This window comes from Cyanistes caeruleus, chromosome 7 (assembly GCF_971803275.1).
Source record: "Cyanistes caeruleus chromosome 7, bCyaCae1.hap1.1, whole genome shotgun sequence".
In the NCBI taxonomy this organism is placed as follows: Eukaryota; Metazoa; Chordata; class Aves; order Passeriformes; family Paridae; genus Cyanistes; species Cyanistes caeruleus.
This window is the reverse complement of record NC_141707.1, coordinates 12,598,444-12,617,892: the sequence shown is the minus strand read 5'-3', so window position 1 is coordinate 12,617,892 and position 19,449 is coordinate 12,598,444. Positions and strand designations below refer to the sequence as shown.

The 19,449-nt window shown below is 37.3% G+C and overlaps 1 long non-coding RNA gene across 1 annotated transcript in view; it reads right to left on the bottom strand.

Moving 5' to 3' along the window:
• Nucleotides 1-4,282: 4,282 nt before the first annotated feature.
• Nucleotides 4,283-19,449, bottom strand: part of LOC147652195 (uncharacterized) — a 32,292-nt gene continuing 17,125 nt past the window's right edge. The window contains exons 3-4 of the long non-coding RNA XR_015289409.1: nucleotides 9,369-9,485; nucleotides 4,283-8,675 (exon numbers count right to left, since the gene is read on the bottom strand). This is a non-coding gene — a long non-coding RNA (uncharacterized LOC147652195). The remainder of the gene's footprint in view (nucleotides 8,676-9,368; nucleotides 9,486-19,449) is intronic.

Here is a 19,449-nt window from a genome sequence, read left to right as displayed (position 1 = left end):
CTAAAGCCTGTCTTATATTTGCTAGTTAAAAAAAAAGTAAATCTGATTTGAATTGTGCTGGGTCACACAATAAAATTATAAATCCATCAGTTATAGTAGGTAAGATTAGCAACAGGGCAATGTTGCATTCCACAAGTTCTCCTCTGTCATATTGGGTTGAATACATACAGTATATGCTTCCTGAAAGCATTTTGGACTGTTTCACAATGAATTTAATATCTTGTTGGCTCTAATTCAGCTAAACTCATAAACAGAATTTAAGTAGGTGAATAATCCCTCTCAGCTTCAGTAGGATTTCTAGCATGCTGAGAATTAAGCACACAGTTAAATCTTTATCTGTTTGGAAGTCAACTGCCACAGAACTATCTGCTTGGTGTGCTTACTACAGTGCACAGTGCAGTTTTAAAATGGTCAAGATATTCAAAGGTGGCCAATTTCATTTTATGAGGGAAATCAATCAGTTAAAGTAAAGGACACTGAATGACTGGAAATTATTTGAAAGAAGAAGCTTTTTCGTGTTTTTCTCATTTATCTTCTTTAAGTTCATACTGTTATTATCATCTTAAAGGCTATTCCCCAATTATTATTGCTAACAGGGAAAAGCTGCCCCTATTGCATGGCCATCTGGTGAATCTATGTGGTAGTATTCCACCTAAGCTTTGCAATTTCAGGAACTGATAATAAGTTCATAAATACCCCAAGACCAACAAAATTCATTAATAGGCTAAGTTTCAAAACTGATTTTACCATCTACAGCACAGGAAATTGAATAAGGAAATTTGATTCTCATTTTTTAATGTTCTAGGAAAAGAAATGGCAAATAAAGAAAAGACCAGCATTACTTAGGATTGTCTGAAGGGTTGTGAGTAGGGAAACACAGGCTTGAAAGAAAAGGGAAGTCACCTGGAAAGCTCCCCAATAGGCCTGTTGTGTACATACCTGTATTTCTTTGTCTTTTTCAGTAATGCTGATCTGACCAAACTACTTAAATGCAGACCGAAATACGCTGTTATAATTCTCCATGAAAAGTTTGACTTCCGATTATTCCGGATAGATTTCTTTACAAGGTTCAGTGTCTCCTGTCTGGCAGCAAGCCCACAGCCATGGCAGTTCACCTGAGGCTGCAAGCCTGTCAGAATCTCCTGCACTAAAAGAGGTCGAGCCAGGTCTCTGCTTAAATAAGAGAACATGACAGATTTGAGTCTCTGTTCTACTAACAGTGTCATCCTTTGGATGATGCAGAAAAAGCGTTTCTTCTGCTACTGACAATCCCATAGCAGTTGTGAAATGAAGGTCTAATAGCCTCTGTGTTCTGGCTAAATTCCAGTGAAGATCACTGCCTTTACATTGTGCAAAAATCCTTGGGATTTCAATTTGCTATGGCTTCACTCCCTGTCAGTCCATTCCAGTGGTGGGTGAAAACCCTGCATACAGAGGTCAGAGACATCTGTGAAAGTGAGGTTATTAGGTGAAGTTATTTATTTATTGAGTTCATTATTAAGTTCTTTCATCTTAATTTCTTGTGAGGATTTTATTTTTTTTATTTTTTCTTTCCTGAAAAGCTGCTGAAGCAAACTGTGTCTGCAGTATTAACTCTGGGAGGAGGATAACAGTTCTAAATAAGCTTCTACATCCATTCATTGAATTGGAAAATGTTAGGATTATATGTTCTCATATTTCAGGAAAATGTATGTTCTGCTTTTCAGGTTCTTATCCATTCAACCTCTAAAAACACATGCCAAATATATACCATTCAAGAGCTTTACTCCAGCTTTTTTTTCTTTTCTCCCTTCCTTTCTTGCAGACTTTTTTGAACATGATTTTGTAACCTTATGTTGAATTATCTTGAATATTCTTTCCTTTCCTTCCACATCTCCAAGAAAACAGGCAGACATGATGGAGTTTTCATGCATCAAGACTTTGAAGTAAGGACACAGAACTCTCCTTTTAACAACTAGCATTTAAACTCATTTTTAGAGAGTGTACCAAGGGCAAGAAATGGCCGAAGGGGGCATGCCCCAGATATCGCTCTCAGTCAATGATTTCTTGTCATCTAGGTTGTAGCGAGACACAAACCTGAGGCTACTGCAAATTATATCAATGGCCAGGTTTCAGATGCTTTAGGATCAATGAAGAATAAAGATTAGTTCAGGCTGCCCTCAAGGACAACAGAGGCTGACTTGAGTATTATATCAGCAAGCAAGGTACAGCTTCCTGCAGAGGATCTGGCACTAAAATTTGGTTTAGTTTTCTCATTCTCCCACAGATGTCCTGTACCACATTCAGCACACCACCCTCCTGCCTCACCTTTTCCTTTTCTACAAGCTGGTAGAAGAAGTTTACTTCATTTCATACCGTGCAACTAAATGGTTTTGCTACCCTGATTGATGCCACATCCCTAATGTACAGAAATGTGAGCTTTTAGGAACTTGTAGTTATGCTGAGGAGTTTTCTGTAACCTTATTTTTGTCACTGTTTTTTGCTGAGACACTTTCAGCCAGCACTGAAAAGGAGTAACTCTCCTCTGGTGTTCAACACCCAGCCCCAGCTCTTGCTCCCAATATGACTGGAGGATGTCTTTGTGGCCTTATCGAGAATTTAACACAACCTTGCAATTTCTTTACATCCTTTGTATGCTCTCATGCCCTATTGAACGTAAGTGATTTCAGAAGTGGCTTTATAAGGACTTCCACAGGCAAGGAACATTTGACACCATGAAATGATTGCTTACCTGAAAGGGAAAATATGCATCTGGAAAGAACCATAGGCATTGATCATGCCAGGATGGAACAACACTTACACCTAACAGCAAAATGTAATCAAAAGGAACATTTGCTCTTGAGAGATTTAGAACACTCTCTGCTAGCGTGAATTACCATAAATTCATTAAAAACTGCAGAATATATTGATTTTAACTCACCAAGACTCTTTAAGTACTTCAGCTTTTTGTGTATGTGAGAAAGAAAAGTAAACTTGGAACTCACATATGAGTATCTTGCACTTTAGTGTGACAGAATCTGGGGAGCAGAAATATAGAAAAAATATAAAATGTTTTCTGCTGAGTTGTATTTCCTTTCTAGGAATGTCAGAAAGAAAAGAAATACACATTTTCATGCTGGCATTGGCAAATTAAAAAAAAAAAAAGGTAAGCTTATTTCTGCAGTACCTTAAAGACATATTTTGACAACTCAGAGTTTTCTGGTATTGGGTTCTAGTACCTTTAGGTAAGAATGTGAATTTTGGTGGCTTTGCAATTACATATGACTTTATTTGCAGCAAACAAAGTTATTGAAAAGCAGATTAATTTGATTGTGAGCTATATAGCACATATACTCAACAGTCAAACTACTGGGTAATCTCTGGAAAGTTCTTGCATTTATTTATCTATTTGAATCTCAATTATCTGTACAATTTTTCAAAAAGAGACAGAGCCTCTAAGAACAGGCAAAATGCTTGATGGATTTATCTGATGTACACTTTGCTTCTCAGCTTAACTTCTTTACATATCAATCTTAACACAGTCCCAAGGACTACATGAGGGGTGGGGAAGATTGGATCCAGCCATTCAGCTGATGCTGAAGAAATCACCCATGCAAGACAGACACATAATAACTTAAAAGTTCAAAATGCCAGCACATCATTTTGCTGATACAGGTGAGGTTAAAGATATTGAGAGAGATGGAGAAGGAACTTAAATATAAGATGGGAAATCCCACCAAAAGCAATATTAAAGTTGTGATTTAAACCTTTTTATAATCCGAACTTTTTACTTCCTTGAGATGAGAGCTAACTTTATCAGCTGGATATGGAATTTAATAAAGTGCAGAAAGGACTTTCATGGGAATGGGTGGAGTTTGACATAGAAGAGTGTTGTGAGACCGATTAATCTTCAGGCAAAAAGTAAAACTAAATCGTTAAATTAACATCTCTAGTAATTTGAGTAACAGCAATTACTTCAGCCTAATTTTTATCTCTTTAAATACATGGGAATAAGAAACCATCATACTTTTTCCACTAGAACAACGTGTGAAGTTCACTTGCCAAATCCTTGCCTTGGTTAGGGTAAATCAAAAGAGAAAAAGACCCTCTTATCTGGAGTTGTTCCTCAGTTTACCAGGTTCCTTTCCATTCCTGTTCACTGTTCAGAGGAACTCTAAATCCAGCAGGCTGTGTATGGCTTTGCAGTACGACTCGGTATCAGATAGGTCCAGATATTGTTTCAAACTCCAAAATTCTCCTAATTGATGTGGTAAACCTTCTATTTGAACCCTTTTAAATGATATTTCTTTTTTGTGACATCCCCCTTTCTCTGGTACAATGGAGCCCACTGAGTAGAAAAGGTTCAACAATCAGTTCAGATTCTTGCTAAATTCTGCTAGACATTTGTCCACAAAATTGTGACTTAAGTCTGGTTTTCCTTTTTACACATAGAACCAGCCAAACTGCCTAAACACCCCAAGCCATGAGGGAGCTGCTTTGTTTGACTGCTCACTACTTGCTATTTGTGCTGCCACATCAGAGAACAAGTTTTTATTAAAACTGAAATAAAATCAACTCCTTTATTTTATCATAACAGAATCTTAACCAAGCAGCTGTGTAGTATTTGTTCTCATGCTCTTTGAGCACTGGGAGGGTTTTGTGTTTATAAACCTAATAATTTTTTACCTGAAAAAATGGAAGTGTTTAGTAGACCTTTGCAGCAAAAATGCACAAAGCCACTGAGAACTTTAAAACTCCATGGAAAAGGACACAGTCATAACCACTGAGGCTCCATTTGATATAACAGAACTGGATTTGAATGGGTTTGACTGCAGAAGTCTGGGAAGGATGAGATTAGTACTGTAGGAAAATTACAGAGACTTTTATTTTATTGCTGGTGCCACAGAAACTCTTATAGGGGTGGGATTGCTTCTTTGAGAACCATGCCTGAAGCAGGGAAATGATTCTTTCAACATTTTGGCATAATGTTTGGTGATACATTCAGCTGTTCTGTTTGATGAGCTGTCACCATCTTTATCTTATCCAAGAGGAACATCTCAATGTGATTTCAGCAGTGCTCTGGAAAGGAGGATCCCATGGGAAGCATTCAAGTGCCATCAGACAGCACCAAAAGGACCCCAGCTGGAATGCTGTTGTTGATGTGGAACACTGTAATTTAGAGACATGGATCAAAGCACAAGTTCAGAAGAGAGTCATGAGAAGTGATCAGCAGCCTAGAAATTTGTACTTATAGACATTAAAAGCCATGGGACTGATTAATATTTTTTAAAAAAGAAGAATGTATATAAACTGCTGCTAAGAAAAAGTGGAATAACCTTCCTAACACATCAGGCAAGAAATTAAAGTGTAGATAGTTTTTTAGAAATCTGCTTTCTCCTATCTCAGCAGCAGAAGGAAAGAGACAGAAACTTTAATCAGAGGAAATTTAAAATCACAAGTTAAATCTGCCAACATTCCCATTGCTTAAATTAATTTGGGGAGGATTGCATCATTGATTTCCTGAAACTCTCAACCTTATTTTCGATAATATTAGCAGCAGGGTGCTGCTAATCATTCCAACTTGGATTAATGACTTCAAGGAAGAGGATGCCCCTAATTCTTATTCTGAGAACAGGATGGAAAAGATGGAGAATACAGAAATTTGCAATTCTTTAGCAAAGCAACAGAGTACCCTTGCACTGTGCTAAATAATAAACCTATAGACCTGAATGGCATGTTGCTTCTTTGCCTTTATGTTCTTGTCACTCAGCAGAAAAGCAGAGTGGAAACAAGAGCTGAACCAAAGTGAGAATCAGAAACACAGAATTAATAAGGGAATTACCCAGCACTTTGCTTAGGTCTTGTTGGTTTCTTTAACCTATTGGAAGCTTTAGCAGTTTATTTCCTGCAAGAAAAATTTCTTCATAAAAATTGTTAAGAAATTTTCAAGAACTAATATAACTTAATGAAATTTTCTTTTCAGAAGATAGAACAAGGACATTTCTATTCCCAGTTTTGAATCTTCTCTTTTCAATGACTTTATTAAATTACTTTCCCTATGTCTATGTGTATCAGTTTCCACTTTGTATCGATGCTTTATGGAATGCCACAATAAAAACTTCAAAGGCTACAGGATGTCCTGATGAAAGTCAAAACAAGGCAAACCATTGACAATAGATAACTAATTATTATCATCCTGTAGCAGCCAGGGCCTATTGGCTGCCCTCCTCCAGAAGCAGACAGTTATTTAACATGAGATTTTCAAGAACTTTCAGAATGCTTTTGTTTCCAGTGACTGAAGCCATCACAGGAGAAAGAAAGGGAGAAGGTAAGGGCTTCTGATAAAATTTGAAAAGCCTGATCCCCAGCTGAGCTGGAATGGGTTTCTCAGGCCCATGGGCACAGCAGGAGATGCCCAAGGAAATGCTGCTGAGGGCATTCATGGCCAGAAGGGCTGATGCTGAGAATTTAGAAAACCTGTAATAGTGTATAATTGCTGCTACGTGTAACCAGAGCTTGGCTCACATATTTCAGCTATGATCTTTTCCTCTTAAGGGGAATGCTGTGCTCTGGGAAACTGCAAGGTTCCTCAAGGGCATGAGAAAGCAGCTATCTTAGCTGGATGAAGAAATTCAGAAGAACTGTAATCTGGACCATTAACTATTTTTTAATACTTCACAATGTTTTACCGATGCATTTGGGTTTTCCATTATAAGAGTATCCTCCCCTTATCCCCTCTCCAGGATGTGAATTCAGTTTTATTAGAGCATGAAAAATATGTCCTCTTCTTGCAGTGATGTGGCTGAGAGGAATAAAAGATGGCTCTGATGATATATACTCTCAATTGCACTAATAACATCTCATTTTTTCCCAACTTATCCTGTTGCTGCTGATAGAAGTGTTCCTGTTACTGCTGTGAGGCGTCACTGTGATTATTGCTCTTCCCTCAGTGTCTTTTATGCTCTGGGATCCAATCCAGAAAAGCATTCTGTTAGAGGAGATTTACGTGGCCAGATTGCACAAAGAAAAATGATAACGTGAACAGCAGCCCTATTTTTTACAAGAACATATTTACAAGTCTAAGACATCATGCCAGAAATAGCTTTCCTTGTAACACATAGCTCACTAAATCTAAAACATTGCCCAGCCTTTGGGTTTTCTTAACTCTGAGTTCAAGAAGTTTCAATCTGGTCATACCTACCAATAAGCTGAAGGCAACAAAAAATTTCCAACCAACCAACAAACAAATAAACAAAAACAAACAAAAAAACACCAGCAAAGCAAACAATAACACCCTCACATACACACATTCTTTAGCATTTTGACACATCTATCCTCTCTGCATCAGCTGGCACAAAAGTCAGTAACCTCCTAGATAAGAATGCTGGAGCAATATTAAGATGTTTTCTCTGAACTTACTGGTTTAGTTATTATTTTGCACTTTGTTGTCAGTATTTTGGTCAGAAACAGATTTAATACATTTTTAAAAACTTTTAATAGTTATGAAATATATCTGAATATTCCCTGTCAGCCCTTGTGATTGCAAAGCCCAGTCTTAAGTGCACATATACCATTCACATATATCTGTCACTTCACACCTGGCTTACATTTTTGATCTCATTTTAATTACTTCAGACTGCTTTGGTAAACAAATAATAGTGATCTCATTCCTTATAAAATGGGTAATATTCTTATGTATGCACAATGCTATTCTTTTTCTAGTCCTTCACAACTTTTAAGATCTTTTCTTACCAATGGTTTGCTATAAGATTCCATTTTGTGCTTTGGAAACAATAAATCTCATCAATATATTTTCATGTTTCAGTCTCAGACTAGAATATTATCTTGGCCAGAACTAGACTATGATCGGTATTACAGCCATCAGTATGCTATGCTCATCTGAATAAATGCACCTGTAAACCACTTGCTTCTTGCAAATAGTGTACCAACAACTATAAAATATATTCCAAATTCTCATCCTAGTCAAACTGGTGTAAATTAGAATGAACTGAATTGACTGCACCATTCATCATTGTTGCAGAATTAATGTCTTTCTTTTTACTGTCGTAAAACCAAAGCAATGACATTAGTCCTTTAGCATTTTATACTTTTGCATAATATAATAGAAAAGAGCACAACTAGTTTAAATGGTGTATAGTGCTTAATCAATATACCAGTCATCCTTTAATATGTTGTGTTCCTGGGTTATTTTAAACTGACACTGTCAAAAATCTGTCTACAAAACAGCAGCACCAGCAGCTGGGGTAAAAGAAGCAGCAGCTTGCCCATCTGATGCAGCCCTAGCAAATGTAAGTGAAGCTGAGGAGATTAGGAGAGCGAGACCTGCATTAAAGCACATCACCATCTGTGGGACTGCTCTCTTCTTTGTGTTCTGCCCCAGTGATACATTAATTGTGCATCTGTATCCTGGCCTCAAGGAAGGATTTAAAAGATCTGGTACATATCTGATAACATACCATTTGTAGCACCAGCTTCAGCTCAGGGGCTGGGAAATGCCCGTGATCCTTAGTTTGAGATGAAATAATGTATTTCACACGGGTGCTGAGGGGCTGTGTGCTGAAGGACAGCAGTCCCTCTTTAACTGGGGCCACACTCACACAATCAGCACCTCCTTCCCTGGCAGCTGCTCTGCTTCTTCATTCCCTGGAAGCTACTTGCATCTCTTTGAGGGGGAGCTGTGGAAAGAAATCTGCTTTCAGGATAACGTTTCCTCTGACTGGTTTCCTTGTGAGTTTACCTCTCAGCAGCTAGCAGGACTTGGAAAAACTCACAAGGCCACTGGCACCCCAGGAATGTGCGATTAGTTCTGATTTATAATAAATTATCTATGAATTCACGGTAGTTAATGTTATCTTTACATTCCTGGGAGTTGTTATTGCTAATACAGACACAGTTGGAGAATGTATATTTTTCCTGTCCCTAAATAATTGCATTGAATAACTCCTATAGTGTCACTGTAGGTGTACGAAAAATCAAATATAGAAAAAAAAAAAAAAATCTAACCATGGAAATCTCCCCTTCATTCTCCAGGAAAAGAAAAAGGGCAATTTTAACAAATAATTATTCTCCCTCTCCTTTTCCAGAACTAATTCTAATGAAACCTAATGTGGCTAATAAAGTAATTATAATTGAATGATACATTTCAGGTGTGTCAGAGTCTTCCCAGAAACTCAGACAACGAATTCACATTTAAGTCTCCACGTTTTGAATTACTTCTTTAATCGGATGTGCTGCAGCACGGCCGATTTGCAGCATATCATTCAGGATGTAATGGAGATGCAGGAACATGTGTGATGGCTTTTAAGAGAGCCCTAGAGAAGTGTTCTACAAAGGGTAGATCAGTGAAGCAGAATAGTGCAAATTCATACCTGTCATACCAGGTTGCTCCTCGGTCTAGTGGCCCAAAGGAGCCCAGGGAGCTGGTTTTGCAGAGATAGTTCCACGTACGTGTTTCATTAGCTGGACATCCTTCCTCAGCAGGCTGGCTAAAGGACAAATTAAATGGCAGCCAGAAAGTCAAAACTCATTTGTCTTCTAAAGGACCAATATGTATATCCTAAATAAAACCAGGCAGCTTTACCAAAGGGTAGCTGGATATTAGAGATTTGGAAACTCTCTCCATGGGTACCTGTTGTCTGAGATGTTATTTACATGTTTTATATAGTGACTATGTGTGTCAAAAGCACATGAGACAAGGAGGGAGCAGAACCTGGGACTTTCTCTTGCTCACAGATCACTAGGCAATAAATTGTAGCTGGCTGGGAACTTTCCCTGAGACTCCAGAACTCCCAGAGAGCAGAGCGCTTTTCCCCAGAGCCTGGAATTAGCTGCAGCTTAAAAAGTCCTGCTACAGGTGAAGAATTGACTGTGATTCTTCCCAAAGACAAGTGGTAATTAACTTCTGCATCCTGGGGAAGTGCTCAGCAATAAGTTATTGTACAGAAGCACAGCAGCAGCAGCAATGCTTCCTCTGGCCACAATTCAGAAGGGAAAAACAGCTACTTCCCACTTCTTCAGTGTTCTTCCCAGCTTTGTTCTCAAAATAAAATGTCATCCCAATGTTGCCAGAGTTCTAAGATTCCTGGATTAAATTTTATTTGGGAGCCTCAAAGTTTTATATTAAACAATGCAGTGCTTAGGTCCCTCAGGTCTAATCCTTCACATATCCGCTAAAAATAAAAACAATATGTAATATGCTACAAAAGATAAATGAGAATCTTCTGTAAGCAAAATTCTGGCTGGGATGAGTAAACTTCCCAACCTAGTTCAGAAAAGACAATGAAGCAAGCAGTCTAATTTAGTGCTCAGAACTACAGTTACATTTTACTGTTTACTCACACATCTCATTCTGGACCAGTGTAAAATACAGAATGATAAACTTCACTGGAGACACAAAAGGAAGAAGGGCACGAGAAACATTACCCTGGCACCAGAACAGAAGCCTGAATAATGGAGCTGGCTATTTCAGGGTGATCTACTTAATGGAGTAGAACTATAGGAAATGAATGAAGATGGAGGCCTAAGGGTAAAAATGGAGTGATATCAGGAAAATGGAGATGAAGTGTGAGTTTGGCAGGCTCTTACAGGATTAGGCTACAAATAGTAAGGGATTGTCTGCTAATCCCTAATTATTCTATTATGTATGTTACCTGTTATCCATCAGGTACTACTGCTATCATTAACTTTTTCATCTGAGTGGTTATTTGGACTAGCAAGATAACTAGCAGAAACTACAGCATCAAATGCAATTTAAAACAGAAGGGCTAAAGGAGAAAGTGCTTCAAGTCTTTCCTTCACAATAGAGTATTTATTCCCAGAGGTTTCAAAGAATGAAGATTTTATCCTGGCTACAATTTGGTTTTAAGCATTTAGAGCAATTTCTCTGGTGCAAACCAAGTGTAGCAAGGCACCAACATATTTTTTTCCACTAAATGTATTTGTATCAATGATCCTGTAGGATAGATCAATGTAGAAGATGTCATTCACTTTGAAAAGTAACAAGCATTTATTATACACCAAGAAAATTCTAGTAACCAGTCTAACATCTCAGTTTTATAAACCGTTAAGGATCTACCATTTTCTAGCTGAAGAAAGCCAAATAACTGTTCCCTCCTTCTGCTTAAAAGCATATTATTCACAGTCCTGAGATTCTAAGTATTAGTTTAATCTCATATTACCTTAGTGGAAAAGGGAAAGTATGTTATTAGAAAACCTTTGAAAGCAGGCACTTGTTCCTAGTCTTTTATAGTCAGGTTGAAGCTAAATACTTTTGGGTTTGGAAACAAATTTTAGGTTACTTTAGACATTTCCAAAATGCATTACTTAAAGTGCTTTTCCTGTATGAGCTTATTTAGTTACCTAGTAAGCAGGGCTAGTTAGGCAATTAAAAAATAAATATTGTTACTGTTCACTCCTTTCTATTGATAACTAATGAGCAGAAAAAGAGAACAAGAGGTGGCATCAGCAATTGAAACTGTGCTCTGTATGGCTTCAAGCAACTACAATAGACTAATTTAAAAATAAGCTCATGTATTGTAATCTGTTATGGTTAGAAGTATGTTACTGTTCATTTTAACACATGTATATGTGTTACTTACTTTACTCAAAAGCACAGAAATAGATGAATTTCTCTGTGTTTTGTGTAGAGCAGCTTTGATATTATCCTGAGGAGAATATATTGCTTTAATTACTCTACCTTGGAAGGACTTCATCTGTGCATGTATTCCAAGTCCATAGAAGTACACACTGAAGTTTTCTACAATGCTAAAGTCTGCTTAGGTGGTGCAACAGAAATATAAAAAACTTTCCATTCCTGCTGTTGGGCCTTAGTAATTATGCAAGTTGGAAGGAAAGAAACTTCAAGAAAAAGAGGAACAATGAGAGAAAGAGTAGGATTGTGTAGCCATTTCTATCAGGTAGGTCTCTCACATCAAATAGTTTCTGGGGAAGGTGTAAAAACGTGGGCTTTGCTGCAGAGCCAAACACACTGGCATGCACTGAGTTTCTTCTATTTCAAAACACTGTTAATTCTGTCCCCAATTTTATCTATGAATATTAATTTTCTGTGTATTGGGGAAAAGGCAAACCAAAATAACAGACATTTTCCTACATTCCTTTGTAGCATAACTTCTCAGGAATATTTTTCTCTCTCATACTCTGCACGTAGCCCCTAGCACACAGAACAAGGAGTAGCTTCTTAAAGTTCTGCTTTGAGCAGTAAAAAAATGTATCCAGAGGCTTTCACACTGTGGAAAACCTTGTCATGAGAACGCTGAGATGGGCTTGGTGTAACAATTTATTATTTGTTGTGATCCCATTGGGCAAATTATGGGCAGCATGGTTCCCCTGCAACCTGTGAAGGTCTCGTACAAAGACAGAGAAGAGAAGACTGATTTGCAGAATCAAAAGGAAGAAAAGTTAGTAGAAAGCTCTTGTGTACTCTCAAAAAGAAATGCTTTCCATTTGAATGCTACAAATTACCGATTCTTTTGAAGCTACTTTAAAACATTTTCTTGAGAAAGAGCTAAAAAGTCCTGAGTATTTCAGAGGTAGAATTATTGGGGAACTCTTCTATGATATCTGCAAGCCAAACTTCTGTTAGGCTAGATCTCCGAGTCAGAGCTCCAAGGGGGTGCTCTCAGTGACATCACTGTGGGCAGAAAAACCCTGTAGCTGCATTTCGTGCTTCTTTTACTTCCTGGAAGGCTGCAGGGAACAGACGGAATTAATTATACTCTGTAAAGCACAGTTTTGTTAAAATAATCTGTGCTAGGAGTGTTTTGCCTAGATCAGCTGCAGTGCCAGTTTGATGTTAATCTAAGTCTTAGGTTAAATCAATTTAAGGCAATTCTTCAATTTGGTTGAAGGCTTCTTCAGCACAGTGCTGGGTTAATGCCACAAAAAAACCTTTTGTATGTATTTAGTTCAGCTAGTTTTTAAACTTTTGCCTGCCTCTCCTTTGAATTACTTGTGCACAAAATTATGCTCTTTTTAGTTCCTTCTTGGCTGTACAAAATAATTACATGGATCAGAAATCCTTACATTTTTGTTTGTCCACTCTCACAGCAATTGCAGCAGCGCTGGTGTGAAATGAGACACTTTCTGACAATTTCAGACTGGATTGAAAGTGACCTTAAAGATCATCCAGTTCCAACCCTCTGCCATGGGCAGGGTCACCTTCTGCTAGACTGGGGTGCTCAGAACCCTGTCAACCTGGCCTTGAACACTTCCAGGGATAGCTTATGACATACATTTTCTAAATGTGGCTCAGGCTTCAAAAAGGATCAGAAGCAGTCTAAGACATGATAGGTTGCATGACAGGAATAATTGGTGATTATTTTCCAGAAATTATTTTTTTTTTCTTTATATTAGATTTGAAGTGGACTATCTTCTCTTTTGAGAAGTAGGCACAGCCTAAAAATGCTTTGGTTGCCACTGTCATCATTAAAATACTAGTAATACTATTACTAATAAAAATGGTGTTACTTTCTTAATATATTACTACCAGATTTTAACAGCATGTCTAAAGTTTTAAAGATGAAGCAATAATAAAAATGTGATGTCATAGTTTAAAATTAGAACTTCTCAAATTCATACACCTTTGCCTTTCCCCTGTACATTCACAGAAAGAAAAAAAACCCCACAAAATGTATAGCAGAACCAATAGAACAGAGATGAGTATTGTCTATATTTGTATTCAGTTGTGATTTCTAGACTATCTGCTTATCTAATCTAGTCCTAGATTACCATTGCCAGCAACAAATTGTGTGGATGGATGCATGTATGTCTGCATGTCTATATGTAGCAAAATGTGACTGACTGGGTAGAGTGGCTCCTGCACTCATCCTGAGCATGAATCTGGAACAAGGGGCTTTGATTTTATGTAAAAGTTTTACATAGAACACTTACTTCTTATACTTGTCATGCTGCTATAAAAAAAAAAACAAAAGGCAAAGGAAGATGTAAAAGTTCTGAAGCAAAGGCAGGATGCTAAGGACCTATGTAATCCATCACTTTCACAATCTCCTCTAGTTAGGCTCAATTTTGGGTGTACTCCTTTTGATTTATGACCTCCAGGGCAGAAGCCTTGCAAAAGAAGTCTGACTCAGTAGGGGGGAGTCATCCCTAATGAATTTAATTATGGTTTCTCAGTAAACAATTCTGCTCTTTTCCCGTGGCCCAGTGGAGCCCAAAGGATGCACCTGTTGTATCCCCTCTTCCTGTAATTCCATCATGCTGTGCTCTGCAGCCTGGAACTGCGCTGTTCATTTATCCATAGCTGCTGGGCCCTGAGCTCACCAAACCCACCTGACACAAAATCAAGACACAAACTGCTGCCACCTTTTTTGAACCTGTCTTGTGATGTACAAATTCCCTGGGGAGCAGGCACTCTAATAAAGGTGTCTGCATTTTTATCTCTGAGAAAATGACAGAAAACAGGTAATTTTTCTTGTCATAATGACACCCTTAAGAAATGAAAGAAAGATTAAATAACTATAACCATACTTCAGCAATGTCGTGCCTTCTGCAGCTGAGGCACTCATTTTAATTTCCAATTGGAATAGAACACAAAAACTTTAATTGCTAAACAATCATCTGGAAGGAATGAAGAAAGGTTTAAAGGACAGAACCAATATAATCTAAATACTACATAGTTATTTTATACTTTCAACTGTACAACCATTAATATGAAAATTCACTGAAATCTTATTTTCCTCAATTTACATATTTCTTAATTATATACTTTGTCCTCAGGTGATCTGCATAAACAACTTGTAATGTTATCTGTCTACTTTGCAGAAGCCTGAGTTATGGACTACCTTATTTATTTCAGTTGAGGGTTGGGATTTTTTCAGGTGCTTGAGTTTGTTTGTTAGGTTTGTTTTTTTTAGTTTGAAAATTGTATCATATAATGAATATGTTAGAAACACCAAACCCTCATCCTTGAATTTTTAAAGGTGGGAAAAAAATGAAAATAATTTTGCTAGCTAGATGATTTTCTCAGATTTCTATTACTTTTAATACTATATTATATGTCTTCAGAAAAGGCTCTTTTAAGAAAGAGGAACTACACTTTTTTTCTGAATATGAACAGAGTTGCTCAAGGGAGCTTGGAGCTGAATTAGGTCAAGCTTGACCATAGGTGATAGCTCATTATTGCCTTGAAATTCTGATCCTGGGCTTTTAGGCCATGGAGTCTTCAAGGCTTTTAGAAGAAGAAGAAACTGAGACATAAAAAAGCAAGTAAAATGCTTTCAGATTTCAAAAATAATTAAAAGTTGTAAAGGCAAAGAACTTAAAAGTGTAGAGCTTGGAAATGTTTCACCGTCAATCTTAATAATTAGTGGTTGTTATCCTGCTTTGTTTGATAATGATGAACAAAACTAAAGCCCCTCTGTCCTGACAGGATTTGAAGCCTCATTTCTGAACCAAAAAATAGCAGAAAAAAATCCAGATCTTATAAAACCCTGTGCATAGTGCATTGCAAATTCAAACATGGGAGGTGTTTCTCTCAGCTGTCTAGCAAATCTTCCCAACAGGAGATGAACAGCTGGAGACAAAACTGAGAACCTCTCCATTCCCACGTGTAAATTGGGGTGGTTGGGAACGCTGCCCTCGTACCTCCCTGGATGCTGATATGGATTCATAACCCAAATCCAGCCAAAACAGCCACATCAAACCCACGTGATCTTGCCACTCAAACTACCCAAAGCACTTTCTGCAGAGAGAACATGCTCTCTGTCCTCTAAGAAGAGGACTGGGACAGAAGTTGTAATAATTTGTGGCAACTTTAAACTAAGAACAATGTGCTTTGTCTTTTTGATGTCTACTGTGATTTCTTCTTGGGTGTCTACTTCTTATGGTAGAAATTAAATAAATATCAGCCTAGACAGTGCTTAGTGACAATATATGTAATTGTCTTGCAATCTGAAGATTTTTGATTTGATCTTACACAGTTTAAAAAGATTGTGTTGAATTTATAACATCTGTTGTCATTATTGTTATTCAATATAACATGAACTCCACAACACAGTTAAATGATCTCAGTTCTGAGCATGATACAGACAAAGTGCAGTGAGGAGTTCCTAATCAGAATTAGGCTCTTCACAGATGCAAAATGAATGCATTCGTAGTCAAACAGTAAAATTAAATTGCAGGTTACCAGGGGAATTAATCTTGATTTGCAGCTATTTATGATAAATAGGACTCAGGATGCTGGTGTCAATGAACTGCTCCTTACTGAAGGGAGAGATAAACAGCAGCAGCAGGACTTTAGGAAAATTAGCTACCAGACTCGTTAAAATAACTGAATGATGAGGTGCACCAATTAAAAATCATTTAGCAATTTGCATATAGGTAACTCACTAGAAGATCACAGATACTTCAGTTTCAAATTTGCATTTTATATCTTTGAAGCATATAATAATTAAAATGGCCATTAGTGATAACAAGAATTAATCGCATAAATCCTCTCATTCATTTATTTGACATAATAGAACCCAAAGTCTTCTTATGTTGTTTTTTCCCTTATTATAATCAACTCTGTAAATCTACAAATTATGAAAATAAAATGCCTTAAATGCCTGGAAAGACAAAGGTGTTATTTATACATCATGCCATGGGGATGTGGAGAAATGCCCATATGTGTATGAATGTACCTGGCTCCTAAGAGTACACAGAGGATAGGGAATTTATATTTACACTATGTCTGAAAGATACACCAGCCTGGAAACCAGTACCAAATTCTCTATCTCTGTTATAAAAGATAATTAAATGGCTTAATTAAGATTAATTCTTCAAGGAGACCAATTTATTATAAACCACAGAGTTCTGATGATTATCAGAAAGGCAATATACTGCTTTTGAAGATCCAGAAAAGGAGGACAAATGACCTTAATTTGTGAACCAAATAATACAGTACCAAATACATAAGCTGGTTTTAGGGTAGACATATATTAGTGAATAAAGTCTTAAAATGTGAAAAAATAACAACAAAATAGGAGTATTTTAAAAGGGTAATGATATAGAGCACAGGCTTGAAACCATCTCTTGCTTTCATGTCTGAATACAACTTTCATACTCCGAGTAAACAACAATTTTGCCTTTCTTTTGTGCATTCCTACAATGCTTCTGCTGCAACTTATGACGGGGGACGGTATTTTACTAGAACACCAGAGTTCAGGAATTTAACAGCCACAAAAGTGTTCTCCAAACTTTGTTGCATTTGTTTCAGAATTTAATTTTCATGGGAAAGGAAGGTAGCAGATGTTGAAGCACACATCCTTAGTAAACAAGAATCTTTAATTTTAAAGAAGAATATAAAGGCAACACATAAGGGCTGGAGTAGCATATTTCCAGGTACCTGCTAAATTACAGTCATTTAAAAGTGCTACCAGAATTGAGTTCTATTGCACAAATAATTGAAAAATGAAGTTTCAGTGAGACAAGACTAGAACCAAAACTTTACAGAGCAATCTACAAGCAGGGAAGAACACCTTTCCTCATTAAAGAGTTGAATCAGATGTATATTTAGACAGGGATGAAAGTTTCATACCAAAATAAATGTTTGTGTGTTCCTGCATGTTGTATGTATGGCTCAGGAACGTTTCCATACAAGTGAGGCTGTATTTTAAAACTAAGTCCATTATTCAGATGTTTATGTGAGCTCCTAATTCACAGCATTGCCTCTTCCCCTTGAAGCAGCATTTTTATTGTTGTGTCTCCTCTCTAATTTAATTGAGTCCTCCTCTCTTGGGTAGACTACTTGCAGATATGCTTAGAAAAAAGAGAATTGTGTGTGCAGAGACTTCCATGCCAGAGCTCAGCCTGTGAATGTTGTGGCCTTTAAAAGCCTCACTAACTGCATGACAAAACTTGAAATCTTTCCTCACAGGTAAATGGTTGACAGTTGCTTAAAGGCTACTTGAAAATTCTGGTGGAATGCTTGGTACTGAGTTTAGAAAGAAAAGCTCTTTACTTCTTTTGTGATCAATAAGAAAATTCTTAATTGGCAGTCTTTCCCACTTCAAAATAAGCTTTGAAACACAGGTAAAATAGAAACTAAAAAGATGCAAACTGCAACAAAATCTGTGTGTTAAAAATACAGAAGGCTGAGGGGGAAAAGCTGGGGCTTTAGTCAAACCTTCTTCTCATAATAGACTAATATTTAATAAAGATGAATGGGTTGAAGAAATTATTAGTGCCTTATGCTAAACCCCAGAGACACTTGGAGTCCAAGAGCACTCTGCACAGAAAATATCTACTAAAGTAAAGCTTATGTTGTGCAGGATTCAGAGTAACTTTCCTGTGGGAGAAATTATTGTCCCAAGTTCTGCATGTACACTGAAAGAAATGAACTGAAATTTTCCAACTTGAATACTTGAAATATTTTTTGTATGAATCTTGCCATTGCTAAGCTTGTCACATGAGCATGATGCTACAAAGAACAAAGCCCAGCCCCCAACTTTTTGAAAATACATGTCAACCTTCTGCACATTTCTCCTGCATTGGTGTCTCTTGTTCTGACTTCAGTTAGGGTCAGGTAAAAGAGGTAATGCCATCTCAGGCAAAATTCATGAGTTTATGTCCACCACCAGAGGCTACAAGCCAGGTTTTGAGCCAGGTAAGGGAAGAGGCCAACAAGCAGATCCTGCAAGGTGGGGGAATACATTTTATCATGCCAATGTGATCAGCACTGTGACCACCACTGGCCCACAGACACTGAAATTACAACCATCAAGACTTGTCACTGGCTCCATGGGTGGTGGTATCTTTCCACCCTTATTCTTTTTCTTTCTTTTCCTTATACATTTTCTTAAGGGTTATTTTTATGCTTTTATACTGCTATATTTCTATAGATAATAACCAAAATGGCTATGTGCCATAGCACAACAGAATATTTTTTATTAAAAAAATATTTTAATAGCTGATGGGTGATAGACTCTGTGAGGCTGATCCTACATTTAAATTGTAAACCCATCAGATTAAATGCCCTGGTGCACATCTTGGCTTTAAAAAAATAAAAGAAAGAAAGAAAAAAGAACTCTGGGCAGTGGTGTAAGTAAAAGACATAATAAAATATATTCATATTCTTACAAACATCCTCAGAGGCGATTTGCATCAGTAATGGCAAAGCAACAGGTACAGAGTGCTGAAGTGGCACAGACAGGGTATTCAAATACAGACTCTATGCTTATATTTAATAACCTCAGCAGGTGAACAATTGGATTTGAAAGGGAAATTAAATAGGCTGACCTAAGAGCAGAGGCATTTATTGTCTAGCTCTGTACTTTCTATTCCATGATTACTGCAAAGCTCTTTTGTAAACCAATATGAAGGAACACATTACTGTGATTGTGCATCAGCTAAGCTCTATAGCCACAGTAGGAAATACAAAAACATTTTTAAAAGTCAAATTCAATCAGGTTTTACCTCCAAGCTTTTATAGTC